Source organism: Lissotriton helveticus, chromosome 9, assembly GCF_964261635.1.
Source record: "Lissotriton helveticus chromosome 9, aLisHel1.1, whole genome shotgun sequence".
NCBI lineage: Eukaryota > Metazoa > Chordata > Amphibia > Caudata > Salamandridae > Lissotriton > Lissotriton helveticus.
In genome coordinates this window covers 463,718,343-463,730,377 of record NC_136070.1, presented here as the reverse complement: position 1 = coordinate 463,730,377, position 12,035 = coordinate 463,718,343, and the positions used below count along the sequence as shown (strand labels likewise).

Sequence of the window (12,035 nt, the reverse complement as noted above, 5' to 3'; positions counted from 1 at the left end):
GGATTGAAGTGGGTGGATTGGATTGAAGTGGATGGATTGGATTGAAGTGGATGGATTGGATTGAAGTGGATGGATTGGAGTGGGGTGAAGTGGACTGGATTGGAATGGGTGGATTAGATTGGTTTGGGGTGGGGTGGGGTGGACTAGATTGGTTTGGGGTGGGGTGGAATGGACTGATAAGGGGTGGGTTGGATTAGAGTAGGGTGGTTTGGAGTGGGCTGAATTAGAGAGGATTGGAGGGGGTGGGTTGGACTGTACTGGAGGGGGGTGGATAGGAGTGGGGTAGACTGGATAGGAATGGGTGGATTGGACAGGAGTGGGGTGGACTGGACTGAAGTGGGGTGGATTGGACTGGAGCGGTGTGGACCTGGAAGGAGTAGGGTGGATGGATTGACTGAGTTGGTGGCCTGAATTGAGGTGGGATGGGTTTAGTTGGGGTAGAGTGGGGTGGATTGGAGTAGAGTGAGGTGAACTGGATGGGGTGGATTGGGGTGAGGTGGCTAGGAATGGGGGGTAGACTAGACTGGGCTTGATTGGAGTGGGGTGGATTGTAGTGGGGTGGATTGTAGTGGGGAAGATTGATTTGATTGGAGTGGGGCAGATTTCCAGAGGGGCAGATTAGAGTGGAGCAGATTGGAATGGGGTAGATTGTTTTGGATTGGAGAGGGAATTAGAGTGGGGCAGATTGTTTGGACTGGAATGGGGCAGATTGTGGTGCATTGGAGTGGGGCAGATATTGGAATAGGGCAGATTGGAGTGGGGCAGATAGTTTTGGATTGGGCAGATTGGAGTGGAATGCATTAGAGTGGGAAAGATTGTTTTGATAGGAGTGGGGCAGCTGCAATAGGGAGGATTGAAGAAGGCAGATTGTTTTGGATTAAAATGGGGCAGGTTGGAGAGGAACAGATTGGAGTGGAGCAGATTGTTTTGGATTGGAGTGGGGCAGATTGTTTTAGATTGGAGTGGGGCAGATTGTTTTAGATTGGAGTGGGGCAGATTGTTTTAGATTGGAGTGGGGCAGAATGGAGAGGGGTGGTATGTGAGTATTGGAGCGGATTGGATTAGGGTGAGTGGTCTGGAATGGGGTGGATTGGATTGGTGTGGATTGGATTGCTTGAGATTGATTGGATTGAGTGGGGCGATTGGTGTGGTTTGAGGTGGGGTGGTTTGGCGTGGATTGGAGTGGGGCAGGTTGAAGTGGGGTGGATGGGGGTGTACCACACAATTATGAGTTAAAACATCATTTAAGACATTGCACATAAGAAAGAAACAATGTTGCTTTGCAATAACATAATCCTCTTCTTTTTAGAACAGCAACCATGATCAAACGTAAAAGAAAACATGAGTGCAAAGTGAGAAAAGGCTTGGCAAAAAAAGAAAGTAAACTATAGAAAATTAATCTTTGCATTTTTTTGTCTTGCTGGACACGTTTTTGCCAGTCACACACCTTGTGTTTGCAGGGCACCAAAAGTTAAAAAGAACAAATTAGTACCTCAGTAATGTCATGAGCAGTGGACGGATACTGATTAAGTTGAACCAATCAGTGCTTGGTCCCTGCTCCACAGAGAGGAACAGAAATTGTTAGACCTGCCTTGATGAATTAAGAGGCTGTAAAGAAGAGTGCCACACAAGCCAACAAATGGTAAGCAACAGGCGGGCTCCAACCCCTTTTATGTATACAACAGTGTCTCACAAGGGAGACGCAGGCTCAACACTAACAAAAACATTCTCTGAAGGTCTGTGTCTGCACTTGGACACAGCTGACATGCTAGAAATGCACTGTTAATCTTATTCTGGAAACAAGGATACCAAGAGGTGACTCGCAAAGTCGAAATGAATTGGAAAGGTCGCGTGTGGGCAAATTATACTTGTAAACAATACTCCCAAAGACTGGTCTAATATACTGACAAAAATGTAGTTAATTTATTCAAGCAACTGTTAAATTATTGTTTATGAAATTAGCTTATTTTCAAATATACACCCTTTAAAAAAACGGTTATTTCAGATTTAGATCACAGAAGAAAGGACCACTAATCAGAGCCGGTATTCTTCCTTCCTTTCATTGTGCATGGAACTTCATCAATAAATAAGAATGTCTTATCTGCAACCTCGAGCTGAGCCCACAAGCATAGTGGACACTTAAACGTCTCTAGGCGCACTGGATTTTGCATGCTGTTAGCCTCTCCATCTCCTTCCAAGATGGAATTGCCAAAGACTTGATCATTTTTAGATTACTTAAAATTATCCCTGTGCCACTTGCAGTAGTTTGATATTTTCAAATAATTGATCAAGAATGTGTGGGCCTATAAGTGGCAAAGATCAAAGTCCAGAAAATTGGATGAGTCATCGATATTTTTTTATCTCTTCTGACTCAATAAAATGATTAGAATCCAGCCTTAATTCAGTTTGTTTCATACTATTTTTTCACTCTGTATTGCTGTTCTGAACAATGGTCCGGTTAAGGCAGAACAACTGTTTCAAATACAACTGCTTAGTAACTGTGTTTATGGGTTGTGTATCCCCTCAAGCGCTGAGATATTTGATGAAATACATACAAAAAAAACTTTATGCAAAGAACATACAAGAAACTGTGTTGAATACAGTATTGATCATGTACTGAAAAAATATAAATCAAGATAAAATGAGGACTGCTGCTCCATAAGGGCAAAGTGAGGGTACCAATGCAGGGCAAGAAGTGAAAAAGTGCACCTAGGAACACAAATTACAAAATCCGTAACAACCATCTCCTACAGTTTGCCTCTCCTGAGTTAGTAATTGTTTAGGTCCTGTATGTACAGGGCAAGAGGTAATTACTCTTGGTTACCCTTCAGGGAGATGGAATCAGTACAGGCAAGTACTAGATAAGTCGTTGACATTTCGACCCAAAATCTTTTGGTTAATCAGAAACATCTATGGGGTCTTCACCAGGACATGTAAAGGAGCAACCTGGAGTCGCACGGAGCCTTATAAGAAATGCTTGGAGTGCCTAGGGAGATCCCAACATCTAGTTACCCAGTTTGACCTGTTGACATCCAAATCTATAACCAGAACTGGGATTGAGGCGAACATAGTCTCGCCATTCCAGGGTCTCCAAGGGTTGTAGCTACCATATTGTTTCCCCATGGCCTAGCTTGTGAGGGTACCTATCCTGAATAAGTTGGTCCTTTTACGAGATGCAAAGCCGTCATATACTGTTGGGCCGGATAATGAAGAGGTCCCTAGTAGATCGCCATAATGGAGGACACTAACAGCCCCACTAATCAAGCGGTCTGCTAAAGAAAGAACATAGACTTCTGGAGTGTGAGTGTTGTCTCAGCTTGATATTTGTGATCTCAATTGTGATAGTCGCAATGTCCCCTGAATAGTCTCTACGGTAAATCAGTAGAACATAATGTTCTGCGTCGGTAAGTGAACAGATTTCTCAACATTGATTATTAACCCCATGCTCTGTAGCACGTTGACAGACTTTTTCTAGAATGTTGCCTGAGGCAAGGAGGGGACTGATCCAGGATCAGGATATCGCCGAGGTAGTCGAGTAAATTCCATGGCAGGTATAAGCACCTTTGCGAAGAACCAGGGTTGAGGACACCCGATATCTCCATATGAAATGCAGGAAGCTTCCAGGATGTTGAAAGATGGCACAGTCAGGTAGGGACAAACATCTGGTCTAGATGGATCAGACAGCCACCCAGCCAGTGGATATCCCAGAGTAGATAAATTCCTTCCCTCTTGAATAGACGGAAAACCAACCCTTGGTGGCTGGTAACATTGGAAAGTGGTGGGCGTACAAGTTGTGGCTTAGTGCACTGTGGCGAGCGAGCGAAGTTTCTAAACCCAACTGGCATATGGCAGGTTTGGAGGGGTTCTCCCCCCAAGATTTTTATTTTTAAAAGAGTAGCAAAATGGTGAATTTTCAAACAAATTTGAGAAAGCGTGACGTTAATAAAGCAATTGTGAAAGTGTAGTTAAGACATCAATATAGAGATTTCATATGATAATTATGTAGGTAGCTCCTTATTAAGTATAACCACAGAACTTCATAACAGAATTTCGAGATAACAATTGAGTACCTCACAGATTTCTTTATTTATTGATATAACTGTAGAAATTAAACCTACTGAGGAAATACAAGCTATTGTGATTTGACGGATTGGACACAGTGAGACAGCAAGGAACAAACATTAAAGGTAGTAGGGTACCCTACAAGGCACTGGACATCTCATTGAGAGCGACCAACTATAAAGTTGCATGCAGCACCCTACATCTAGGATGTGCAGCAAGTTAGAGGGAAGGGAAGAGAAAAATAATTAATTGAGCTAACGGGCAACATAAAAGGAGGGGCGATGCAGTTTCAGGGATATCGTGGTATATTTCAATAGCAATCGCGAGATACAAACAGAGCAGAGAGAGAGGTTTTTATGAGCAAATATAAGCAATAACATGTGTAAGACAGGCTAATATAGAGATAAGAAGAGCAAAGGAGGAGCAAGGAGTAAGAAAAACTGAAAAATGCAGAAAGAGTGAGATCGAAAGTGCATAAGCTTGACAGCAAACGAAATGAGCATTTGCAATGCAATCGGTCTTGCCTTTGGGATCTTATATGTATTTAGCTATGCAACACATTTATCTGGGTGCTGAAACTTCTACTGTTCTTTAACATGGAGGAAAAGCAAACCCCAAAATGCGTGACACGCCTGGTATGGGAACACATGGAGAGAAATATTGCCTTTCAGTGGGAAATGGTATAGTCCAAAGCTCTGTTTTTAATATAAAATTAGGGCCTTCGGTGGTCATATCACTTAAAATACAAGATATGAAAAAAATATTGTCTACGGGTGCTTGTGGAAGACAATTTCTATGGACTGGAATCCAGAGAATGCTAAAGTGATTCTGGGATTTTAGTGACCTCTGCTGGTTGTTTTCCATCAAGAAAGTTAAATAGAGGCAGTTGCCTGAAAAATAGAAAAATAAAGTCTCTCAGCAGAAAGCAATTCTGGTATGTAACGGACCTCTACTGGTCGTTTTCTATCAAGACAGTTAAATAGAGACAGTTGAATAGAAAAAAAGTCCCTATGCGGAAGCAGACAAGTCCCAGGGTTGATCTGCAGAGCCCACAAAGTACATACACATATAAGTATATATTAAAGTATATACAAGAGGTCTCGAATGCTCAACCTAAAATACGAGAGGAGTAAGAGAAACCAGAGGGAGCATGGAAGGGATGGTTTAAGAGCGAGATCCAGACTGTCACTGTGCACTATGTGAGTGTAGCTGCTATGTAAAAGTAGATATTACATAACACAGTCATTTCAAAAAGGGGGTGGTGATGGACAGAGTATCTGAGTTAATCAGAACACTCCTACCCAGTCAACAGATCAGGGCTTGATCCATCACCGTTTTTTAGCTCACTGCACCATCCCAGTTCAGAACCTGGCTATATGCAAATTAGTCTGTCCCTGGCCCAGTGCATCATGGGAACAGGGCAGACCAAACTACCAAGCCAATTCTTCACTGGAAAGGAAACAAGCTTCCGGGGACCGGTTTCTGGCATTACAGCCGTCTTCGGCCCGGCTTGCTTGAATCCTGATGGTGCAGTGAGCAAGGGACTCATGTCTGAGCATACCCTTCCACACTTATGGTGGCCAAAATAATTTCAAAAAGGGGGTGGTGATGGACAGAGTATCTGAGTTAATCAGAACACTCCTACCCAGTCAACAGATCAGGGCTTGATCCATCACCGTTTTTTAGCTCACTGCACCATCCCAGTTCAGAACCTGGCTATATGCAAATTAGTCTGTCCCTGGCCCAGTGCATCATGGGAACAGGGCAGACCAAACTACCAAGCCAAAGCGTGGAAGGGTATACTCAGATGTGAGTCCCTTGCTCATTGCACCATCAGGATTCAAGCAAGCCGGGCCGACGACACCTGAAATGGCAGAAACCGGTCCCCGGAAGCTTGTTTCCTTCCCAGTATAAGAATTGGCTTGGTAGTTTGGTTTGCCCTGTTCCCATCATGCACTGGGACAGGAACAGACTAATTTGCATATAGCCAAGTTCTGAGCTGGGATGGTGCAGTGAGCTAAAAAACGGTGATGGATCAAGCCCTGATCTTTGGACTGGGTAAGAGTGGTCTGCTTAATTCAGGCACTCTGTTCATCACCACCCCCTTTTCTGAATCATTTTGTCCACCATAAGCGTGGAAGGGTATACTCAGATGTGAGTCCCTTGCTCATTGCACCATCAGGATTCAAGCAAGCCGAGCCGACGACGCCTGAAATGGCAGAAACCGGTCCCCGGAAGCTTGTTTTCTTCCCAGTATAAGAATTGGCTTGGTAGTTTGGTTTGCCCTGTTCCCATCATGCACTGGGACAGGAACAGACTAATTTGCATATAGCCAAGTTCTGAGCTGGGATGGTGCAGTGAGCTAAAAAACGGTGATGGATCAAGCCCTGATCTTTGGACTGGGTAAGAGTGGTCTGCTTAATTCAGGCACTCTGTTCATCACCACCCCCTTTTGTGAATCATTTTGTCCACCATAAGCGTGGAAGGGTATACTCAGATGTGAGTCCCTTGCTCATTGCACCATCAGGATTCAAGCAAGCCGGGCCGACGACGCCTGAAATGGCAGAAACCGGTCCCCGGAAGCTTGTTTCCTTCCCAGTATAAGAATTGGCTTGGTAGTTTGGTTTGCCCTGTTCCCATCATGCACTGGGACAGGAACAGACTAATTTGCATATAGCCAAGTTCTGAGCTGGGATGGTGCAGTGAGCTAAAAAACGGTGATGGATCAAGCCCTGATCTTTGGACTGGGTAAGAGTGGTCTGCTTAATTCAGGCACTCTGTTCATCACCACCCCCTTTTCTTACATAACACAGTCAACACACAATTTTTTTATATGATTTTAATGCGACTGGGTCTAATTCTTTATTTAACACGAAGGGCTCAGAGCCATAGACCCACCTGCCTCTACATGCGGTTACCACCTGCGGCCCTCACATCACCTCCAGATGTGGTATCGTTGCCAGGAAGCGTGACTCAGATCTGTGATAAAGCACTCATGACGTGGTGGCGCCAGGCAGAATCTTGGATGAGGGTATTCCCTCTCCCCCGAGCCTCTGTGAGCTCACATACACTTCCACAGCATATCAGGAAAGCCTTTATTCCTCTCAGCCTGGTCTCCAGCTTTGCAATTTTTTCTGAAGTAATCTTGGGGTATGTCGAAGGCCTTTTTGAACCCTATACATTCACTGACAGGCAGACTTGGGAGACTGGCCCGAGATTGAGGGGAGACCGACCTCTGTTACTGGTGTGTAGTGGGCGGCTGTACACCCAACACACTTCCAGCTCTTACAAAAACCTTTTTCTGAAAACATTCCTTATTGAGGCTTGCCTTTGTCAAGTGAGGCGAAGGAGAAAACATACTAGCACAGCTCCCTGATGAAGGGGTCCATCAAGAGACCGTGCTAGCCTCTGAACTGGCCAACTCCTCAGGTTTTGGGTCCAATTTTAAAGTAGAGATCCACGTCTCTCCGTAGAGATGGCATAATTTGGATTCTCTAAGATGATGAACAACTTCTGGGCCCAACATGGAACTACCTCCGGAGATACCAGGGTTCCTGACTCTTTGGCATCATCTGTCATGTCCAGGATCTTGCGGGCTTTGTTACTGGGAGCATTGGGAGTGAGGTATTTGGCACCCGATGTACCCCAATGTGCGCCCTTGGACCAAGTCAAAATATCCTCTTTGCGCATGTTGAAGGGGTCATCTCCCTTGGGAACCTCGAATTATAGTTTGGTTTTGGGGTGACTCGAACCATCATGCCTCCAAGGTTCGCTGACTTCACTAGGTGACGTCAAACCTTCTCTCTGTGGGAGGGGTTCAGGCAGGGCCACAGACTAAATGAGAAGTTTCCTAATGAAAGGCTCTAATGCATTGGACACTGCATTACTGACAGAAGCATCTAACATATCCTCCCTCCACAGAATTAACTCTTCTTCATCTTCTTCTAAGGAGACCTGATTCTGTCTCTACATGACCCTCAAAAGATGGCCCACTAACAGGAAGACTGCCAAAGGAGATGGGATACTACACCTACTTTCTCAAGGTGAGTAAATATATATCTATAGCCGCTCCCAAGCAGCTTCGATCTGCATTGTATCCTTAAATATGGTCCGGAGAGGGGTCAGTGTCTCTGCTGAGGCATTCTGCTGCAGGCTAATTCCTTTCCAACAGGGTGTACTGAACAAAACCACGCTAATGCCTTCCCAATGAGCACTTCTTCCCTATGTAGAGCCACAAAGAAAAACCGAAAATAAGACAATTATTGCCCACTTAACATGAGGTTTCACTCCACAGTAATAGTAAGACCCACGTCTGGCGCTCTGAAGCAAAAGCATCTAAGAAGGGTCTTTATGATCTGCTTGGTGGGAGCACCGCAGCTCCTCCTGGTGGTTGGCGGACCACAACGCAACCCTGGGATTCTTCAGTCTTGTCAATGAACTTGGGTCAACTGCAGGGGATAAACGCATGCAGCGCTACAAGTCAGTAAAAATAAACAAAAACAAAGTGACTAGCAAACAAAATACCACCCAGAAAGATACAGTCGCCGTAGAGGATGGACACTTATCTTTTCTGTGGGCAGCGAAGAAAGAAGGGGAAGAGCTAATAAAACTGGATGAAAAGCAGCTTGATGGACTCTGTTTGGTTGCTGGTTGTACTACTATTTTTCCACTGGTAATTGGGCAGTGCAGTTGTTTTTTCTTCAGGCTGCTCTTTAAAATAAAATGATGAGAGCAAACATAGTACTCGCCTCCATTCCGGACATAGAATCTGAATGGTGAATTAACTACATTGTGGTGATATTCAGAAGTTGGACTGATATAGTACTTCATACCTTGATGAGCCGCTAAAGTGAATTTTTTTTCCAGAGGGAGAAACCTGCTCTATGCGAGTCCTATACGTCACAGCATGTCTCCGCTGTGTGGCCTATAATGATAGTGGCTTGATTTTGAAGTTAAGGAACAAAATTGTGCTTTTATTGTGTTTTGTCAGTGTTCATATGCATATATTTGAAGTACAAAGGTGTGAAAGATAGAATGTTTATGCTTAAGCATTAGATGGGTGTGAGTTAATGGATAGAAGTGTGTGAGTGCTGTGCACCCTATGTGGGAAGTACAACAAGTAAATGTACTCCAATTGTCTAGGGTTTTGAAAATGAATGGGCTACTTTGGTCTCATGATCCATTTTATGATTAGCTGTTTCTAGTTCCCATCGCTTGTTACTTTGTCTTCGTCTGAACTCTTTTGTGACCAGGATGAGTGGGTAAAACTGCTGGTAATATGATGATGTTATGGGTTTGATGCTTTACTCGCATGCATGCCGTGTAGGGATTGAAACCACAAAACCAGCCTGTTATTTTTGCTCAGTTAGCTTCCCTTTGGCTTGTGTTTTAAAAATAAGAAGACACTGTGGTTCAGGAAGTGACTTTGTTCCCCTTTACTTATGTTTACGTCTGTGATGAAACCATCATGTTAGCGAGCACTATATCATGCATACATTTTCAAGCTTTACCTAATAAATGCCAGGGGGACAGATGTTGGCTTCTGGAGGTCATAGATGACACCCCTCTTTGCATACGCCTGTTCCTTTGTCACTTTATTGTTCTCCCCAATGTTATCCGTTAGACTATAGCCACAAAGCTGCTACAGATATTTATTGCAGAAACGACCACTGTGCAGGACAACAACATAGTAGTTATATTCAAGCAAACATTAGGAGATAAACTCAGGCAGGAAAAATCAATATAACAGTATAATGTACCATACAGTCTGGAATTTCAGATTGCCAAACATTCTAAACAAGCGACCAACAAGAAAACCACCCACTACACCTTCTTTCACACTAACAAGAAATATATGGATTTCTAGCTTTTAATCCTATCATAGCATCTGTGAGATGTATCACAAGAGTAGACGCGCTTTTTACTCTCCAAACATCTTATGTGCTCGCAGGAAGAAATCATGTGACATATACTCAATCTTTCACAACGCTCAAAGTCAGCTGTACACAAACAGAAGAGAGCCCTGGGACCGTTTTTCTGTGAGCTCAAAGCAAACATATTTAGAAAATAATAACATTTTATTAACCAACCAATGCCAGAATACCAGGAATGAAAGTAAGGGAGACCAGGATGAACATGTATTCACACAAGGAATTGGAATGTTGGAAAGGGCCTATAGTAGATGTTTATTATGAAGGGATCAATGAAGTCTAAGGCAGCAGAGAAATGCTGATGTAAAAGCAGGTCTAAAGTTATTTTATTTATTTATTTTATTTAGAGAGTTTTATATAGCGCAAACGTGACCCTTGGGTATCAGAGCGCTTCACAGTTACATGAGGTAGGTTACAGATACATCTTGTATGGCATAACCATTCAATGATATGAGGTAGGTTAGGTATAAAGCTATATAGTAAAAGTTTCACAGTGATATGAGGTAGGTTCGGTATACATCTATAAAGTATTAGCATGAATAAGTACAATGACGTGGTATATTTAGGCTACTACATGAAATCGGAAATTACATATATCTATATAATTCCTGTATATGTCTATCTTCAAGGTTACCATAAAAGTTATTCTACTTGCCTACTGTACTGTATACTGTACTCCAGTACCAATAGTTCCGAATTGTCTTTTTCCGTGCATTCTACATCCACAAGTGTGGTTTAGTATAGTACCGCAAAGGTTATTCCCAGTATAGCTGGTGACCTTATCGTTACTTACATTTGTAGTTCAGTTTTGGAAACTTCTATGTCGCGGTGGTGGTGATGACCTGTCTTGCCTATGTAAGGAACTTACTCATTAGGAAGATCTTAGCTTCCCTCTTGAATGTTGCCGTGTTTGGAACTTTCCTAATATTTGAAGGGAGTGAGTTCCAAATTCTGAGGGCTGCTCCGGAGAAAGCTCTGTCATATGTTTTCTTCTTCCGGAAGATGGGTGGTCTCAGCAGCAGCTCCTTGGCACTCCTGGCTGGTCTGCATCCTCCAGATATCTCGATCTTCTGGGCCAGGTATCTTGGTGTTTTGTAGTGGAGCGCTTTGTGGGTGATGCATGCCATTTTAAGTTGGATTCTGGCTTCGTATGGTAGCCAGTTTAACGATTTCAGGTGTGGCGAGATATGATAGAATTGATGAGTCTTGCAACTGAATTGAGGCATGCTTTTAGTGGTGCTGTGGAAATTTTTGGTAGAACGGCTAAGGTTGTATATCTGTATTCAATCCTTGAGATAACTAAGGATTGTACTGCAAATTTGAGATCCGCAGTTCTGGCTGGCATGCATTAGAGGGTGCACCACACCATGTGATCGTAAATGTATTTATAAAGTGCTTACTATCCCTGACAAGGCGTTGAAGTGCTATTCAGCGAGTAGCATACTACTCTCCAGAACCCAAAAAAGATTAGTGGCGGATTAGTATAGGGAAATAGGAGTTAATTTAAGCCAGTAAGTCGGTTAGTTCAATTGAATAGGATAATGGCGGGATAGAAGAGGGAAGAGTCTGAAAAGCGTTATTTGGGAGACCATAGTATTAAGGTGATGTTTGGGATGATCAAAAGGAGAGATGGAGGAGGGAAGAGTCTCTAGAAAGGGATTAGGGGATCATAGTAGTAAAATGAGATTTGGGATGAGTCAAAGGAGGAATACACAACAGAAGAATTTAGAGAGGGTTGTTTGGGAGATCATATTAGTAAAATGAGGTTTGGTGTGAGCCAATGAGGGATAGAGGAGGGAAGAGTCTAGCAAGGGCTATTTTTGAGATCATAGTATTAGAATGAGGTTTGGGATGAGTAAGAGAGTGGAGGTAGAGGATATATTGAGAGAGGTATAGGGTGAGCCAGAGTAGTGCATTGGAGAGAGTCAAAAGATGTATTTTTCTTTTACAGTTTGAGTAAAGTGATAAATATATAGATACATACCTACATACATGTACAAGAAATATAATAGATTGAGATTTAAAGTTGTATTGTACAAACTC

The 12,035-nt window shown here is 43.2% G+C and overlaps 1 protein-coding gene and 1 long non-coding RNA gene across 4 annotated transcripts in view; one reads left to right on the top strand and one right to left on the bottom strand.

Annotated features, from left to right (window-relative positions):
• The window catches only part of AKT1 (AKT serine/threonine kinase 1), a 405,158-nt gene that overhangs the window by 147,680 nt on the left and 245,443 nt on the right, over positions 1 to 12,035 (bottom strand). The gene's annotated exons all lie outside the window — the stretch shown is intronic.
• Positions 1 to 12,035, top strand: part of LOC144781433 (uncharacterized) — an 86,894-nt gene that overhangs the window by 47,826 nt on the left and 27,033 nt on the right. For both annotated transcript variants that reach the window (XR_013600985.1, XR_013600984.1), the window contains exon 4: positions 8,012 to 8,105. This is a non-coding gene — a long non-coding RNA (uncharacterized LOC144781433). The remainder of the gene's footprint in view (positions 1 to 8,011; positions 8,106 to 12,035) is intronic.